The 20,084-nt window shown below is 38.5% G+C and overlaps 1 long non-coding RNA gene across 1 annotated transcript in view; it reads right to left on the bottom strand.

Annotated features, from left to right (window-relative positions):
• Positions 1-4,206: 4,206 nt before the first annotated feature.
• The window catches only part of LOC117596306 (uncharacterized), a 139,284-nt gene continuing 123,406 nt past the window's right edge, over positions 4,207-20,084 (bottom strand). Inside the window, exons 2-3 of the long non-coding RNA XR_004577466.2 lie at positions 5,048-5,143; positions 4,207-4,374 (exon numbers count right to left, since the gene is read on the bottom strand). This is a non-coding gene — a long non-coding RNA (uncharacterized LOC117596306). The remainder of the gene's footprint in view (positions 4,375-5,047; positions 5,144-20,084) is intronic.

Here is a 20,084-nt window from a genome sequence, read left to right as displayed (position 1 = left end):
TGTGTTAGATTTTCTGAACATGAGCAGACAATACAGATCACAGGTTACATTTTTTCTTCATCCACCACTGCAGAATGTATTTTTCTATGAAAAATGAAGGTGTAAAAATAGTAAAGCAGTTTACCTTTCTGAAAATCTTTAAGATGCTGAAGCGAGATAGCCACGTTTTTTTCTTGGGCTTTGTGAAAACTCCGGCGTCAGTCTCAGTAGTCAAAGGCGTCACGTTTGTCAATCCTGAATCGCTGTTCTTTAAAAGCTCCTTGGTCAGAGGAGTGGAGATGTCATCATCAAACCCCCAATCGTCAGAAACATATGCCTTGTGGAATAACCTCTCTACACTAACTTGTCCAGGAAGATCAACAAAAACATTCTGATAAAGTTCCTCAATCTGGTTCACCCCAGATCCATTCAGAGCCTCAGTGTACAAAGTCAGAACTCTGTTCATGAACTCATGAGGTGACACGTCAGGAGGAAGCGTGTGGGGAGGACCGTTAGCCAGCAGTTTTAGCAGCAGTAAAATGGCCATGCTTGTGCTGTTCTCGACAGAATCTGCATCAGTCCTGTCACTTTCGCTCTCATCACAGAGACTGTTTTACCTTGCTGTTCCTCCCAAAACTATCCATTTCCTTCTTCTAGGGAAAAAAGAAACATCTTAAAGATGTTTTACTTGTTTAACAGAGCAATGCTAACATCTTTAAACTTTGTGATGATTGTGTTTATGCAGAATTTTTTATGAGCTTAATCAGTACATGTCTTTTCCTGATTGAGTTTGTGGAAACGTTATAGGTTTATTAATTATTAGAGTTTTAGGAATCATATTTCTAAAGTTAGCTCCTGAGGTTCATTTATTTTTTTGGGTTTTAAAGTCTATTTTTGCTCCTTTGAACAGCATTGGTGATAAAAGATTCATATCAGGTTTAATAGATAAATTGCAGATAGATGCCATTCTTCTGAATATATTGAAACTTTGTGTATTTCATTAAGAAAAAAAATGGAATGACCTTATTATGTGATAACCCGTGGAGCACTGTGTTAAGTCGAACATGACAGGAAAATTGCCATGACACCTACTGCAATTACCTCCCAGCCAATCAGAAACGCAGAGAAGCAACCAGCTGTGGGTGTGGTTAAATTACGTTAAGTTACAGAACGTGACATTCAGAATGGTGTACTAAAAGTTTAATACATTTACATACATTGTGTCCTTATAGCATGACGTTAATATTCATCGTATAGAAAGTGCTGCAAATAAGTCGTACGTCTCTACGAGACGTTTGCAAACATAGACACAGTCAGAAATTCCACAACAAAGCCTCTGTCTAGGGTCACCAAGTTCATAATACACATTACAAAGCCAACCACATTAGCCAGACACACACATACACACACACATTTGGTAGTGTTTACAGGTCTGGCTGGTTGGAAAGTGCCTCTCGTGTTTCTGCAAACATTTGGTTTGTGTTGGAGGAATTCGTGTTGAGTAATGCGGCACGCTGGGATTTCTGGATGAGCGATTCGTAACTTGTCGTGAAAAGAGGACATTAATATCAGCTCATGCTGCGCAGACGTGCAACGTGAGCTCCTCGCTTCTGGTCAAGCGTGCTTTTCCTTCATTCTCAGCTACTGTGGACAACCAGACAGACGTCAATGCGCTTGAACACACATTGTATAACGCATGCAATCCTCCTCTGCTCCAGTGTTAATAATGAAGGAGGTCTTTTCAGCCTCATCTACATTTATGTAGTTTAAATAAATATGAAAAACACCAAATCTACACACAAATACATGAATCATGCTAATTTTCCACTTAACCAGTCAGTCATGGGATTTGCTGATGTATGTACTAGCAATTTGTTTCACAAGATGTTTGTGAAGTGTTTCAAAAGACTACTTGAGAAGTTTCTACAAGTCTTGTGTCTTATGGTGTGTGGTGGACAGATTTGGAGTTTGATTGGGAAAGTGTTGGACAGTGTTGGTATGTATGTTGGTGTGAGCGTTGGATAGAGATTTCATGGTCAATGTTGGTGTTTATGGTGTGTGTTTGACAACATTTGATGGGTAATGTTGATGTTTGATGGTGTGTGCTGGGTAATATTGCTGTTTAATAGTGAATCCTGATGTTTGATGTTGCTTTGATGGTGTGTGTGATGTGTGCTTTAGTAGTGTTTAAGGGCCAATGCTGGTGTTCACTAGGGGTTGTTATCATTGGTGTTTGATTGGGAATGTTGGAGAATACTGGCGTTTAATGGTGTGTGTTATAGACAGTGTTGGTGCGAGTCTTCAGAAGGGGTTTCAAAGCAAATGTTGTTGTTTTCCTGTGCTTGTTAGAGTTCGGAGGGATGATGTTGGAGATTGATGGAGGCTGTTGTTGTTTGATGTTGATTAAAATGTGTGTAGCACTGTCGCTCATCTTCCACACAGGGTAAACTATTAAACGCAAGGCACAGTGAGCATGTTGGATAGCAACTCAAATCTGCACTATTTCAAGCTTGGCTACTTGGTTACAGTACTTTGAAATGAAAATACTAACAAAAATGTAGGATCACAGATTTGTCACCTTAAAACTCTGGCTGGTGGACAAATGCTATATGTGATAAAGACAATGAAAAGTGTGTATATATAGGTGACAGAATGAGAGAGAAAGATTGTGTTTGAGTAGGTGTGTGAGAGCGAGGGATAAAGAGAGAGAAAGATTGGGGGAGTGTAATTAGACTTAGTGGAGATTGGCTGCTGAGTAATCCAGATTTAATTGATTGATGGTCCCCTGAGAGTCAGTGCGTGTGCTGAGTGAGGTGCGTGTGGGAGGAGCTTTCTCGCATTCATGCTAATGTCCTGCTTCGCTATGTTGCGCTATCTGAAACGCTATTTACCTTCACGCTCTTGATCGCATTAGCCCTGCTTTTCTATACTTTTTCCAATTATAGAACGCACACACACTGCAAAACCTTTGTGTAAGCCCTTCCTTTCTCCCGTCTGCAGTTTTCCCCTCTTTATTATTCAGCCACAATCTTTGACATAGCACCAACTTTCCTCGATAGTGATGAGGAAAAAAAAAAAGAAAAAAGAACACAGCCAAGTTTCTTTTGACAGGCATCTCAAAATGGCACAGCGAAATTATAGGCTGCTAAACCCACTTAGCACCTGTTAATTACATTAGCAGCGCAAAGTGGTGGCGCCTGGCTTTGATTTATTGGCCTGCTAACTTGTTGTGTCACTCTGGGGATATGGTGGAGGCGCAGAGGGACTGAGGTATGAGGAGGGGGACTGATGAAGTGAAGAAATGGATGGATGAACAGGCATGACCCAGACAGTACCTCAGCATGGCTGTCACAACAGAGAGAGACAGAATGGGAGGATGAGAAACTTTTAAATCTGTCTTTTTAGGAAATGACAAGGGAGGAGACAGAGAGAGAGAGTCTTAAGAGGAATCCCTCACGTAGAAGAAGAGACACGCTTAGAAATTTGTAACATTTAAAAAGTTATAAAGGTTAAGGCTAGTGGTAGGGATAATGGTTTGTCATTTTGAATGAATTAATTAATAGAAAATCCAACCACATCACACTTCCTTGTTTAAATTTGTACACATTTCTCATAAGATCAGTCCCTAATGCTGTAAAAGTCAAGACTGAGTAAAAACGACCCAAGTGCATGACAAGACCAAGACCATTACAATGTCATCTATGAATATTTAGTGATCCTGGCTGGTCTCAGGAAGGAATTTGGACTCCCTGAGGCTCAAGACCAAGTCAAGACCTGAGTGCATATCCAGATCAATACCATTATTATGTGGTCTCAAGACTTGTATTAAGGATGAGAGGATGTCATTAAATGCTCTATTATACAATGGAATTGGTAAGAGGGCCGCTATTATGGCCTTTGGAAATCAAAACAGATATTTTTTCTTTGCTTTTTTAATGCTGAGTCTTGTGATTAAGACCAAGACTTTAACCAATCAAGTCTGCATCAAGACCAAGACTTTAACCAGTCAAGTCTGCATCAAGACCAAGACTTTAACCAGTCAAGTCTGCATCAAGACCAAGACTTTAACCAGTCAAGTCTGCATCAAGACCAAGACTTTAACCAGTCAAGTCTGCATCAAGACCAAGACTTTAAATAAGCAAGTCTTAGTCAAGACCAATTCTGCATCCCAATTCGCCAACTATCCATCCTAAATAGTATGCGAGATTTGAATTAGTGTGTCCCAAATCATAGTATGTTTAAATGAGTACCTGAATGGTAACTGGATGGTCTACTATTCCTGGTAGATTTTCGAAGTGTGGACCCATGGACACGTTTTCAGCTAATGTTGCCCACAACTCCTTGCGTGAGGGAGGGAGGAGGGGTTTTGTGATGGTTTGCTTCACCAAATTCAACCTGCAAACATGGCAGACAAGTGTAACGGCGGTGCGTCTTCAGTATTTAAGTGTAAGAACGTAAACAGTAAACCAAACTTGTTTAAGGAATAATGAATGAAAAAAAGCTGAAATGCAACGATGAGTTTGTTTACGGTGACAGTGCATGTAACTAGGCAACAACATTACATGATGTGTTAGTATGTTCCAGTATTTGCATACTCTTTTGCTACACACTCAAAAGTATGTATGTATTTTTCTTCACAAAATGTAGTTTATAGTTTTAGTGAGTAGTATAAGTAGGCGAATTGGGACGCAGCACAAAACTTTAACTAATCAAGTCTTGACTCATACTCGGTACCTGACTTTAACCGATCAAGTCTGAGTCAAGACAAAGACACATCTTTTATCACATCTTTAGATGCAAATTGGTCAAGACTGGGACAATCACCTCTAATCATTCAGATAAATAAGAAAATAGAAAAATAATTTATCTTTAGATGCTGGAAATAATGGAGGCCCTCCCTAGTTCTTCTCTTATTTTGGAAGTATCTATCACTTGTAAGCAATTACGCAATTCAGTATTGCACACATCTGCACGTTGAAAGCCCCCATGTGGTCAACATTTTTGTTCTGCTCCATCTCCTAACACCTCTAAGACCTCATGTAATCAGCATTCTGCAGCCGCTGTTTACCTGGCCTTAGGTGGAATGGGAGCTGGAGTCCAAATAAAAGTCCAAGTTTGCACTGGTCCTCAAAGACGCACTCAGGAACTTTTGCTCTATAGAGTCCTGTGAAAAGTAAAAAATGAGATTTAGTGTTTTCAGTTTTTTTTAGTTTTAGTTTCTTGGTCCCAGTCCGGGCAAATTTTTCAGCTTTTACATTTTGTATGTTCAAAGGCATGTCACTGGGGGAAAAGTCGAAAGAAGGTAGTGTGTGAGGTTCCCAGGAGTGTGTGTTATCAGAATCAGAATCACCTTTATTGCCAAGTGTGTGAGCATCAGGAATGTGTTGTGGTCTAGGTGTCTACTTCTAATAACAATATGTAATAGAAAAGACATTGCAGACACAATAGTGTCACTGACCATGGCACAAAACAACACAAGAGAGACACAACAGCGTCTCCTTAGAGGACAGAATATCAGCTTGACCTTGACAATATCAAGGATTTATATTAAAAATTGAATATCTGGGACATTGATTAATATTAATGAATACTGACATATTTAATTAATGTGTATGTAAATGTACAAACATAAGTCCGTCCCCAGCCTTAATTCTCTAACTTTTCACGCAAATTGAGTCATGTAAATAGTTGCAAATTGCAGGTGAGAGATCAAAAATCTGCCCTACAAGGCAGTTGATATGTTTAACAATTGGAAAATGAACCTTTTTTTTTTGAATGAATCAATTAAGGTGAACGAAATGAGTCATACTTTTTGTTCAGTTGCTATACAGTTTAATCTGTTTATTGTAAAAGCCATTGTTGTAACTATATGTGCCAAACCCTCTCTGTGACATTTGAGTCAGTGAATATTTTTGGTCATGACTCCTCTTGTTCAGTGAATGGGTTGAGTCAGTGAAATCGATGATTCCTGTTCAGGCTCATTCGGGCCAGAGTTTCCAGTGTTTCTTTGCATGCAGTAGTAGTCTGTATAAGACTGGGGATGAAAATGAATCTTTTCCTAAACACAGACAAAGAAACTTAATGTAAAATAATAAATATTAGCTTTTTTGCATTGCTCAAGCTGTTTGTTGTCTGGTTTAGATGACTATATGATAAGGCTGTACATTTGGGCAAACTGAACAAATCTGAATGAATCAGATAGAGTCATTTAACTGAACAGACTCAAATGACTCGAGTTACAGAAGACATGAAAAATTTCCATTATGAGTATGAAGCCAAAAGTTTTGTAGGTAAATACTTCTTTTTTTTTCCCCTCTTCAAAACAGAAAGTTTTGAATCTGGTCACTTTGTCACCAGGAAAAAAAGGTTCAGTTAAAATTCAATTTCAAGACAAAATGGAGTCTCCATTTTGCATTTTGTATATAATGAGTATCATAATTAGTCTACACGGTCAAAACAATAAAACCAGTACAGATTAAAATGTTAAACTGTCAATAAAATGATGGATTTAGGAATATAAGACTTCTTATTCACATTCTGTAGCATGTATCTGTCCACAGTAGCCTTATTACAGTGTAACTACTGTGTAGTAACTAGATAATAAAGAGTATTAAATATGGAACTAATACTGATTAAATGGAAATACAAGCACATTATTTTACAAAAAAGCACAAGCGCATGGTTTTACAAAAAACTGCAATTTTTAAAATTATTTTATTTTATGCATTAGCAAGTGATTTTTTTTTTTTTTTATACAATGCAGCACATAAGGCTTATAGCTAATACACACAAACTCATCCCCCATTCTGCTGCAGCTTGCCAGTGACCTTGCTGCAGAATTCCCTTCATCCAAATGGAAAGCTTCCAAGGAACTATATAACAAATTAAGGCCAAATAAAACACCCTTGAGGGGTTTATATTCATGGCTTGGTGTGCAATTCAACCCCCGCTCCAGCCTGTGCATCTGATTTGACCTCTACACAGCTTCCAGTGAGAGGAAGTGAACCATGACCCTGAATCAGTTTAAATGTGTCATGGATCAATAGTTTAACTGTGCTTCAAGCTCATTACCGGAACAAAATAGAACTCAGGAGTAAAAAAAAAAGACATTATTCTTTGCACACAGATACTAGATACACTGTGATATGATATGTACTCCCAAACCCATTGCCATTACCGCTTGAATCCCTAAAGCAAGACTTCGACAACCAGCATTATGTCCTCATGATTTCATTTTTAAACTGGCAGAAAAAAAGGTAAACAGGGGGAATAAAATACTGACATTTTTTAAAACTATCACATTAAACTATCACACATAATTTGTTAAATTTAATTATAACGGAGTTTTAGGGTACCCAGGAAATAAACATGAACAATAAAATACTTACGGTTTTAAATATTTAACATTCACATTGCTACCTTCAGAGTAGGTTTTATTACTCTAACTCCTCTGTGATTGCTCATGAAAGTTTATTATTTTTTATGCTAGATAATTTGCATGCTAACTAATTATCATACTAGCTCCTAACCAATCAGCTACACACTAATTAATAGGCAAACTACTATAACTTCTAGAGTAGCACACCAACCGTAAAAACACTAACAAATGGGCAAACTATTGTAGAAGCACCAACAGGCAAACTACTGGATCTTCTAGAGTAGCTTGCTTACAGTAAAATAAAGTAGCTGAACTTAAATGATTCCTTGGGAAGGATGTGAATACACAATCTGACACCTAAAAGGTTACAGAAGGGAAAAATTTAATAGCTTAGAGCTAATTTAACCACTATCATGGGAAACTCGTAACACACTCATTCTCTGGCTCCTACAAAACCCCCTCTAAGTTCCCATAATCCCACTGTTTAGCCACCCCACAGAGTGCAAAAGTAAAACATAATTACAACAGCTTTACACTTCCAGGAACTCTTTTTTTTTTAGCTGAGAAGAGGATGGTTAGCATGCTGAGGGCTGTAAATGTTTATAAGCCAAAAAGTCCACACCCTCAGTGGCTCGTTTTAGCACCGCAATGTTTTAATTGACTGAATGGCACTCACACAGGTTTATTCGTGCCTCAGGTGTGTTATGGATGAGAGGAAGCAGTTCAGAGTCTCCAGAGGTGATTAGAGTATGCAAGTCACAAAAGGTGAGCACAGTCTATGTTGTTCAATCATTTTGAGAACTACGACAAAAACGAAATAAATATATAAATAAATCTTGAATATAAATCCCAAATCCATGCTAGCACCCATCCTCAACACTCATATAGTGAAACCTGGTGTTTTCCAGTGTTATTACATTTTTTACATTGTGATTTGATACTTTACAATTTTATTTCAAGATATTGCATTTGGAACAAAATAATACAAATTATTCCTCAGTTGAAGATGAAGCTGGGGATGATGTAGTGTTCTCATTTGAACTTAGGTGTCCAGTGTTGTAACTGCGGTCTAATGCTCAGACATAAAACATAAAAAAATCTCATTATGACCCCATTCTGATGGTAACTGTAGTTTCACTGTATGACGACGCATCAGACTTAACACAGGTTTCTGGATTATCTCCAATTATCTTATATCTCAGTTCTAATTAAAAAAGAACCATACGTTTTGTTTTTTTTCCCTATAAATGTGTGGTCTGGCACTTCCTAATAGTGACATCATCCATGAAGCAAATTTGGTAAAAGCTCAGAAAAGAAGGGATTTAATGATTTACCACTTAAATACCTTTAACATCATAAATTGCTGCTATAGTCCTCGTCCCTGCACTAAGCCATAGCATCGGGGTTCATTAAGGTTTTGGTATTCCTCCAGACATGTTACACTAACCATACCTTGAAAAGTTACATGCAAGGATACTTGAATTTCATGACATGCAAAACAATGTATGATTTATACAAAAGGCTACTATAAGTAAGGAATAAAGCTTGACATTGTGCTATTACAGGAAAATAATCAACTTCCTGAAGTGTTTTATTCTGCATATTATACTACAGCAGTTTGTCAACAATTACAATTTATTATTAAGTAAGATTGACATGTCATATTTTTTATCCATTTATAGTGCTAATCTTGTGGAACTTCCACAAAGTTAGTAATAAAGCTAAAAAAATATGCTGGGACTCTTAGTTCCATGAACTAAAATTGGCCTTTGTTCCTCTGGTGGACATTTACCCAAAGTTCCTGGAAATGCTCTTGGGTTCTGAAAGGTTCCTCATTAATCCTGTAAGGGAAACAATCCAAAGTTTCAGTGAAATGAAATGTTGGAATGCTGCAGTGGCAACTGAAAAGAAAACCTCCTTTATTTGTCAATTTGCAAAGAGTAGAAATGACTAGGGGGATCAGCAGATCTTTTATCTTCTGTGTGTTTTCGAGCCAGTAATGTCTTCAGCATTGTCAAGTGGCCAGGGACCCACAGAGGCCAGAGTCCAATCACTAAGAATAATTTTTCTCTCTTTATCTGCCCTGAACCCAGCATCATTTAGTCGCAGAGGTCAACAAAGTGAAATAGAATTGCTGATTGCTGAAGTGATGTATAGCTTCCTGCTGTTAGAAATGCCATACGTCCTTTGAATCATGGGAGTTGTAGACTACCACAAGCATCAGTGACATAGTGGCTGTTTTTGGAAGTACAATGAGTCATGGGAGTTGTAGAGAAACTGGACTGACTCAATATTCTGTCTGAAGGATAGCAGCCAGAATCAGATCTCAGAGGGGGTTTGGGGGGGGTGGGGGAAGGAACATATTTAACACAATGTAACATGAAAATATATTCAGAACTTGCCAATAGTAGACAGAGACTAATTCATTTAATACCATCAGTCATTCCATTATTACAACATTTCCCCAGTGTGCTGTCAGCCCCCCTCTCTCTTCTCTTAGACAATGGACAAGATTCACCATAGGTCCACCTCATACCTGATGTTATATGGGTGATGGACCCATGGATGGTAATGATAAAGCATCACTGTTTTTCTAATCTGTCAAGCAAAATAACATGAGCAGGGTCATATCACCAATCTGGAAACATAAATTGCTATTCCTCCAATCTGGGAACCTAAAATGAGTAAGCATGGCCATTCCTCCAATCTGGTGACCCATAGTAATTCTTCTGGCCTGGAAACCTGAACTGATTGAGCATGGCCATGCCTCCAAACTACAAACTCAAACTGGGTCTGGCACTTCTGTCCTTCCAATCTGGCAACCGAAACTAGGTTAGTAGGCCAATCTCGTAACCCAAATTGGGAAAGCACACTGCCATACCTCCAGCCTGGCAACACAAATGGCAGCGTGGTTGTACCTACATTCTGGAAACCATGCCAGCACAATCATTCTTCCAATCTGTAACCGCAACCACGCAAGAATGGTCATGACTTCTATCTAGAATCCCAAACTGAGTGAGAATAGCTATACTGTTCCTCCATTCTGGAAATCCAATCCAAATGACCGTACCAACCTGGCAACCAAAATCGCATTAGCAGGGTTGTAACTCATTTATGGAAATCTAAAATATTTTAGCACTATATTTTATCATTCGTCCAATCTGGAAACCCATGCCCAGTGAAAATGGCTGCACCACCAATAATAGAAACCCAAACTGGGTAAAATAATTGTATATTCAATCTGGAAACCCATAACAGGCAAGAATGACCGTACCTCCAATCTGGACAGCCAACCCAGGTGACTATGGTTGTCCCTGCAATCTGGCAACCCTTTACTGGTAACTCAAACCAGTTCTTTAATCTATACCAAATTAACAACCCAAACCTGGCAAGCACATCCATACATCCAACATGGAAACCCAACTTAAGTGGTAAATAATGGATAATGGAGTGGCGATGGTGCGCTGCTCCAAATGCCATTAGAAGGTGTGATATAAATATTTGTGACTTGAAAATTAAACAAGGACATCACATTTTTTAATCCTGGTATCCTGACATATGAGAATGAGAATAAGTCAGTCCTGATTAATCTCATCTCTTACTCATAAGTACACATGTAAACACACCATGTTCGTTCATCTGCTATCTGGTAAACAGACAGGAAAATCAAAGTGGCGTATCTTGCCAGCTTTGACACAATGAGAATGTGCAATGTGTGTCCAGGCTGCCGAATGAGTCTGGCATTGAGTCATGATCTGGCAACCGTTAGCAGAGAAAATGGCCCTTTCATTTCAGCCCTGCAGTCGTTCAGAATGAGCCGAATTTATCTGTGTCAAACATTCTCCGGCTGTCGTTCATACTCTATCGCTCTCTCCCTCCATCTCTCTCTTCTTCTGGCCTCTCTTAAGCAGCGTATAGCAAAACCATCAGTGGTCACTGAGTTTCAGCAGTCATTCCAACTAATGAAGGAACTATAATATTGATGACTTTCATTTTAAATCACTCACAGAACCCCTGCCGTGATTTTTGACAGCCAGCAAGGTCGGGTTTTTCTAGGAAAGCTAATGTCTCTGTGGAAAAAGTATGACAAAGAAGTGAGAAGGTGGACACCAAGGTGTAGAACTATACAGTGTAAGCTGTAGGAAATATGTTTGTTGAATGTCAAACATAACTAGTTAGCTGTAATGACAGTATCTAAGCTTGCATTGACTTCGTGTGCATAAAGAAAGGTATCAAATGAAAATAAAATGACAGATTTGCAAACTTTAGCTTTTACCAGGTGAATGACATCATTAAAACAAAATAGCTATCAGACATTTTACTTCACTTGAAAATATGTTTCCATTAAGAATTTTTTATTTCATTTTTTTATATATCCCCACACTGATTTTGTTGGCCAAATATCAGACATTCTTGCACTTAAAAGTGGAATCTGCTTAATGTAGGTCTGATACATTAAGCATGTGTGGAAATCGGACACCTCAAAGCAATAGTATTAAATATCTCAGTAATTTGAATGAATTCACAAGATATTTGCAAAAGCATGAGTGAAATCTATCCTTTAAACTCTATTATTATAATGTACAATGGATCAAGCAACGATTAACAGTAATAGGAAGCGGTTGCAGTTGGTGAAGTGGGCGGGGTCAGGGGATGCCATAAAATTAAGCTGAGTTAACTTCATGCAAATGAGACTTAAATGTATGTCGTGACCAATGCGAGTGAGGATGGTGAAATGCAGGGGGTCTAATTTTGTCATTGTTTTGGATTGTTGTTGCTACACTTTCCACTTTGCTTCTAATATAGGACACAAATGTAAAAATGAAAACTAGTTAGCTTAGATCACCATCTAAACATGGTAGCCTAAGAAATAAAACGGGAAAGTATTTTAAATGGTATACAGAATAAGCTAGCGATGTAGTATATCTAGCCACCAGTAGGGGGCTCTGGAGTGTCATTCCGTAAGAGGTAAATAGTCCGGAAAATACACTGCGAAGATAAGCGTGTGTTGAGGAAGGAAATATAAGTTATGTTGTCATCAGATATCAGACATTTTGGAGACATGAGACGCTGCAGCCGTGTTGGATGTGTGCGATACTATCACACATTACCAGGCCGAGTTTCCGACAACCGTTCCCTGGTTTTGTTGTTGTGGATTTCTGTGGGTTTGCAGTTTGAGTCACAAATGATGTTTTCTCATTTTCACACGTTTATTTGATTTCAGAAACCTGGCCTCACTATAACATCATATTTTCTGTTTTCTCTGTTTTTACCGCCACCGACTGAGGTCAATGTGGTTATGGTCTCACTCTGTTCTCTTCTCTGTCCATCTTTCTTCATAAACAACCTTGATCCAATCACTGGTTTGGCTTTGCTCTTTACTTTTTTCTTAAACATTCTTTTACTTTTTCCCTTTCTTGCAGTTCTTCCAGAAGTGAGGCCACAGCTCTGTCTAGAGCCACAGATAAAAAAAATAATATTATTATTAAACCAAAAATCTACTACTATTATTATTATTATTATTATTATTATTATTATTATTATTATTATGCCTTGTTGACTTTATTAAATGAAGTTCACTAGATGATTCCCTTTGGCGGTCTGTGAGATCAAGTCAACAGCAGTGCAGACTTCAGGGGCTAAACTTATCCAGACGGCATTGCAATCTGATGCAATTCCTTTCTCAAACCAGCAAATAAAATACTTAATAATTCAAATTTGTCATCTGCTATCTCACAGCTCCAGGGTCCTCAGTTCTATCCTGAGCTCGGGTTACTCTCTGTGTGGACCTTTGCATGTTCTCCCCATCTCCAAAAAACTTCCGGTAGGTTTTTGTAATGAAATTTGGTGCAATTAAAGCCAAGAACCTAGCAAGCTAGCTAACATGAGGTAAACTATTATACTAAAATAATAAACTATTAAACTATTATACTGTTAATCTATATAGGTAAAACATTATTACAACTATTATTTATATATTATATATGTATATATTTTTATAACTATTACATTGTGTCTTTTAGACCATGAGCCATTTTTGCTAGAAAACTGTCAAATGTAAAGTAAATTATTATTTTGCCTAATTAAAATAGCCATGTCTGCTAGCAAGATAGCTATTTGGCAGTATTATATTGTGTAATTAAAACCAGAAGCCATGTTTTCTTAGAAACCTATCTAATTATGAGGTAAACTATTACATTTTTGTGTAATTAAAACCATGAGCCAAGTTTGCTAGCAAGGTCAGTAACATGAGGTAAAATATTATATTGTGTTATTAAAACCAAGAGGCAAATTTGACAGCACGCTACCATATGTGAGTTAAACTATTATATTATGTATTTTAAACTGAGAGCCAGGTTTGCTAGCAAGCTAGCTAAGGTAAGGTAAACTATTATACTGTGTAATTAAAAACAAGTGGCAAGTTCGCTAGCAAGCTAGCTAATGTGAGGTAAACAATTATATAGTGTAATTAAAAGGTTTGGTAACAAACTGGCTAACAATCAGTTAGATAAATTATTGTGGTCATGTTATATAATCAAGTTTGTAATTGAATGATCAAATTTAATTTAAGTTCTGCGTGACACTGGGACTACTTCCAAGTTGAGAGGAGAAGTCAATGAGGCCATGTTGAAGCAGCATTGAAACACAGAGCACATTACATGACTCTGTCCTACTCATTATGGCAATCCCATAATGCACTCTGATGGCCGTGAACTCGTTTGCCAGGTCACCAGAGGTTTGTAACACTGGCAGAGAGATATCAACAATTTGTGACCTTGTACAAACCTCACACAGAGGCAAGGCAACACATACACAGAATATCTTCCTCTCTCACTCTCTCTCCCTCCCTCTTTCTTCATATGTCTCTCGCTCACTCCTGTACGATCCCTATAGACGTGATTTGTGTTGACTGGAAGAGAACCGCAGGTTCTCCTTTGCATTTGCATTTCAGAGCGGCACGCTGTTGCCGTGGCCTACATGTGACCTGCCAATGCTCAAATGAAAACCATTCATCTTTAAGTCTCATGGCCACAGAGCAGAGGGAGGAAAAAAACATTCTCAGGAGGAGATTACAGATATGAATCACCACAGTGCTTTATGCAGGCTGCCGATGAATAGGAATATGAGACGATGGCCGTCGGCTACATTTGCTGTCTCGCCGGAGACTGCGGTGTCTTTAAAAGGATAAAGGTGGTCAGCCAATCTGAGAACAACTGTGGTTAACCTCCACGCTCTCCTCATCTCTTTCTTTCTCTTTGTCCTGGATCGACTTCTAATCAATGTCACAAGGGTAGGAAGGTGAAACATAGGTAAAGGTTCAACTGTTCACAAAGGCATAAGCGAAGACAGATTTGGGAGAAACCTTAGCAACAATGACTTTGCTAAGGCTAATCTTGGAGGGGATTGTGACTTAGTCATACCACGTTATACCAAACACTCAACTCCACCACAGAAAGTTCTTTAAGAACGTTATTAAGCCCTCCTTCATGTTTACCATCTATTCCTGGCTGCCACCCAGCACATGTGATTATTGGAACGCCTTGCTAGGGTTAATAATACGCTTAGCCCATGCAAATCCGGCTCACTGATATTAATTGCAGTAATAAAGAGGTTTCCTATGACCTGGTGTCTAATTATAATAAAAATACATATTAATCTCTCTTGTCTGAAAGCCTCTACATGCATTAAATATCAGCTCAGCTCAGTCATATTCCTCATAAAGTCTAATAACCTGGAGAGAAAATGGAGTGTGTGTTTGGAGGTAAGATTTTAGGGGTTGACAAACATTTTGCCTCATTAAAGTCACTAAACGGATAAAAGTTTGAAAATGGAAGAAGTAGATAGCAAATGGACTTTTTTCCTCAAATGTAGTTAATCATCCAATAGATGTTTGTGGCGTGATATCTTCTTTAGTCGTCCTCTTTAGTTTTGTGCCGAAGCTATTAGGATTATAAGCAGCAGAAGTCTATCTTAGCCAAAATGGTTGGCAGAAATATCTGCTTCAGACTACAAGCAGTGCTTCTGTAAGTGTTTCACAGACTTGCAAATTAAGTTTCTGAACACAGCCATGTCTTACTGTAATCTACAAAAAAAAAAAGAACAGAAATTTTCTATCATGCAATTTGGTATCATTTAGCCCCCCCTAGGCCCTGTGTCCTAAAGTTTGAAAGTGGAATTTTCTGTAAAAAAGGAATTTATGTGGATGACAGTATATTGCTCTTTTTATCCTGTGTGTGCAGGAAAAAGTAGCACGGCTGTTTTGCTTGTCTCAGTGAAGAAGGTGTAGCGTCCATGCTCATCAGTTTTAGGAAAAAGGGGGTGCTGTATCTAGGCTTGTCAATCCCAGTGAAGGAAGCATTTTTTAATGCCTCTGTCCCAGTAAAGGAGGTGTGGCCTTTGTGCCTATCAGTCTTAGGAAGAGGGGGTATGGCGTCTGTGCCTGTCAGTCCCCGCAAAGGAGGCGTTGCCTTTGTGCTCACCAGTCTCAGGAATAGGGGACATGGCATCTGTGCCTGTCATTCCCAGTAAAGGAGGTGTTGCCTTTGTGTCCATCAGTCCCAGGAATAGGGGGCATGGCCCCTGTGCCTGTCAGTCCAAATGAAAGAGGCTTGGCCTTTGTGTCCATCAGTCCCAGGAATAGGGGGCGTGGCATTTTGCCTGTCAGTCCCAGTAAAGAAGGCATTTTCTTTGTGCCCGTCAGTCCCAGGAAAAGGGGTATGGCATCTGTGCCTGTCAGTCCCAGTGAAGGAGGTGTGGCCTCTGTGCCTGTCACTCCCATTGAAGGAGGTGTGGCCTCTGTTATCTTGCTTTATTTTTAATTAAAGTTAGACTTGCTGATTTGTCATCCATTGTTCCATTGAGTTGCACCATTAAGGGTACTTAGAATGGATCTGCATAATATAGAATAGAATAGAATAGAATAGAATAATGTTCAACTGCATACACAATACAAATACATTTTACACAAAACATTTATAGCATACTGGTCATTTGGTGATGATCAAGAGTTCAATAACTCCTCTGAACATTGGAAAATTTCTCCAACTTGGACTAGGATTTGAAATTATAAAATTGTTTGCTTTTATCTGGACTTCATCTGCTTTTAATATTAACAGCTACACATGGATTCACACAACCGGATCGGGGCTGTGTCTTTACCTGAAAATGTTTTTCTTAATTATAGGCACCTTAAAATCCTGTCCAAAAGCAATGATCTCAAATTATGAGCTAAGTGGGGCCTTTTTTTACAGCAGCCTCACACAGCAATTCATGCTGCTTTTGCATATAAGGCTGAGAGCTGTTTCAACAATTCTGGCAAATGTGCCTTTGTTCTTGACATTTAAGCTTCTGGCTGTAATATTAAAAACACACAGCTGATACAAAGCTGTCTGAACATGGTATTTTTCTTCTGACAAACATTTGTACAGATAAACCAGAACCAAACAGAGTGGAAAACAGATCAGGATTTTACCATAAACTCACTGATTAACACATCAAGTATACTTTTCAGCCCAGATAAAATTCCTAATTTCACATTCTGCCTTGTATTATTACTACTCAAACCCAGCAGAGATTCTGTCCTGGATATCTTACAGTACTTTATGAACAAACAGTACACTTTCTATTCAAGTGGTTGTATTCTGGGTAAGTTGTATTCCTGAAGTATAGACTCAGTCCTTCAGGCCTAGTTAGTTGATGGTGCGCTGGTGTCCTTTGGTGCCCTGCAGTGGACTGGCAGGGTGTATTCAAGTTCAAGTGGACACTGGAAACAATACTAAACTATAGGGATTATCAACATTTCCCTCAGATTCCCTACTAGGACTCCATATGACTAAATTTAATCTGCAAGTACACTTAGCACCCACCACTAACCAAATTTCCATGGTTTGCCCCATGAAAAATGTCGACAATTTTGACTTCTAGAGTAATGCCTACCACAAAAATGGGCCATTCAAAGTAGCATCTTGTAAACACGAAGAATACCCGGAAACAACAAAGTAAACTGAGGAGGAAGCAAATCTGATTGAGCAAATCTCATTCAGCTCTCCATTTTTCCCAGCAGGTGAAACCGGTTCATCATGAAACACAGACTCACATCCACAAGAAATGAGTCGTGCCGCTCTGCGCTTCCTGTTGCAATGCACTATGGATCTTCAATTGTCTGAGGAAATAACTGAGGCAACACCTGACTGGCCAGCTAATGAAAAAAAACAGGGGCGAGGGAAAGGAAAAGAGGAAAGCAAAAGTAATTTAATTAATTTACCTAAATTAGAAATTCAACAATGCGCTGAGCCTTCGGGCAGAATCAGCGATTAGATGGCTGCGGGGGGGAGAAAAGGAGGAGACGTTTTACGGGAAAGTAATGAATTAAATTTTACGCTGAATCTAAATGAAGTAAGCTGTTATTTTGGATTCTTGGTGATCATACATTTCATATTTCATGGAGATGGCAGAGGCATGTATTATTATGTACGGTAGGGTGGTGCACCCTCACTTGTTTCAAATTAATGCCGTGTTTATTCTGCCGTTTTCATTAGACTTTTTAATGAGCTTTGATGCCTGCCCAGGGCTCGATCCCAGCTGATCTGGAGTGAGTACTGCTTTTAACAGGCAAAGTGAAAAAGATGGAAAGTGTTTCCACACAAAATCTTTAAAACCTACTTTGATATTTGCCTGTAAATTTGAAGCAGAAAGCTGGTGCTAGTTGCATTCCATTCCCTCTATCTCTTGCCTGGACTCTTGTCTGGACTATACAATCAGGTCTAGTATTTGGACAGTGACATAATTTTCATAATTTTGCCTTTGTGCACTACCACAATGGATTTGAAATGAAGCAATCAAGATGTGATTGAAGTGTAGACTTTAAGCTTTAATTCAAAGCATTTAACAAAACTATTTAAAAAAATTCAATATGTTTAACACCTCTTTGGACCGCATATTGGGAGTTCTCAGGAACAGCTACCAAATGCAAATTCAACACTTGGAATCAACTCCAGACCATTTAGCTCCTTAATTTGTCATGAAATAACAAGAAAACAGGTCACACCTGGCCATGAAACTGCTTATCAGTCAATTGTCCAATTACTTTTGAGCCTGTGAAAAAAATTAATGGCTGTAATTCTTAAATGGTTAATGCAATATATTTAGTTAAACTCTTCTGAATTTAATCTGAAAGTCTAAACTTCAATCACATCTTGATTGCTTCATTTCAAATCCATTGTGGGGGTCTACAGAGGCAAAATCATGAAAACTGTGTCACTTTCCAAATACTTATGGACCTGACTGTATGAAAGAATTTTAGGATGTTAAACTCAAGATGAACAAATTATTATTATTATTATTATTATTATTATTTCTATACACACTTGCAGTCAGAAGGGTCCCCAGACATGGAAAATGCTGTTTTAAAGATTCTTTATATTAATCACTTTGATAAAGAAAAGATAGACTGAGGCTGTTGCAATTTGCTGTAAAATCTAAAGAGAAGGCCAGGATTGTCTCATTGGGGAAAAGGACATTACTAAGAAACAAACAGAACAGGAGACAAGTAAAACTCGGCCTCTTACTTAGAATGATGGCAGTCAATAACCTGTTCTTCTCTAAATAAGCGCCATCACTATGAACACGTCTTCTTCACTGTCGTTGCGATATCGAACACTGTGTTTTTACAGGATGAGAGTAAATGTAATGAAAGAGGGACAAGAAAACGAGAGACAGAGAGTGTCTAATGAATCTCTCATATAATGATCATTCTTACTTTTCGCTTTTTGTCTAGAAATATAGACAGACGAAGGGATGAAAGTCACTTGTTTTGTCTTTATTCATTCTGTGGGATGTGTGAGAGAACGGAGGAAGGATTTGTGCTGATGACGAACTAATACAGACGAAAGAAACAATCAATCACGGCATGTTTTCTGAACAAGCCGCTAATGTAAGCTTCATAATCCTGACACGGTGTAGCATGCATGAGTGACTGTATGGGAAATTAGAGTTGTGTGTGTGTGTGTATGTGTATTGGTGCCAGAGCCATTATTTTTTTCTTTCGGGTAGGACGGAGCCTCAGTACATTTTCAGACAGATGTCTTTCATAGCAGATATTATGAGTCAGATTAGAAAACCTAAACATATAAAAACATTGCCCTAAGCCTATACATCTAGACAGAGTATAACACACATCTGGATGTGTGTATTGTGATCCAGTGAAGCGAAGTGCAACGCAAGAACAAGGAGATGATGTGTACTCAAATCACTGTGATGATGACCAACATACTGAAGAGTGCACGCAGAGGACAGACAGAGCGGTGATCAAAAATGTCTCCAAGAGAGGCCTCTTGTCTGTGTATATATATATATATATATATATATATATATATATATATATATATATATATATATATATATATATATATATATATAAAATGTGTGTGAGTGTGCGTGCTCAAATCTCTTCAGCAGGCTGAGTGTCTCCCAGCAGTGGAGGCTGAAAGGCTGTTATTATCCACAACAAATGCAGTACATGAGGACAAGAGAGCAGGGTGAGGGTGTACGCAGTGTGCAAGTTCGTGTTTGTGTGTATGTGTGTGTCTGTGTCTGTGTGTGCATGTGTGTGTGTGTGAAAATGTTCAGGAGTGAAAGCAAGTTTATGTTTTAGAGAAAGAGAGAGAGAGAGACAGACAGAGAATATAACCTCGGGTGCATCTTCAGCCATGTCCTTTCTGAAGCCATT

Source organism: Pangasianodon hypophthalmus, chromosome 28, assembly GCF_027358585.1.
Source record: "Pangasianodon hypophthalmus isolate fPanHyp1 chromosome 28, fPanHyp1.pri, whole genome shotgun sequence".
Lineage (NCBI taxonomy): Eukaryota > Metazoa > Chordata > Actinopteri > Siluriformes > Pangasiidae > Pangasianodon > Pangasianodon hypophthalmus.
The sequence above is the reverse complement of the archived record's forward strand: the minus strand, read 5'-3'. Positions and strand labels throughout refer to the sequence as shown.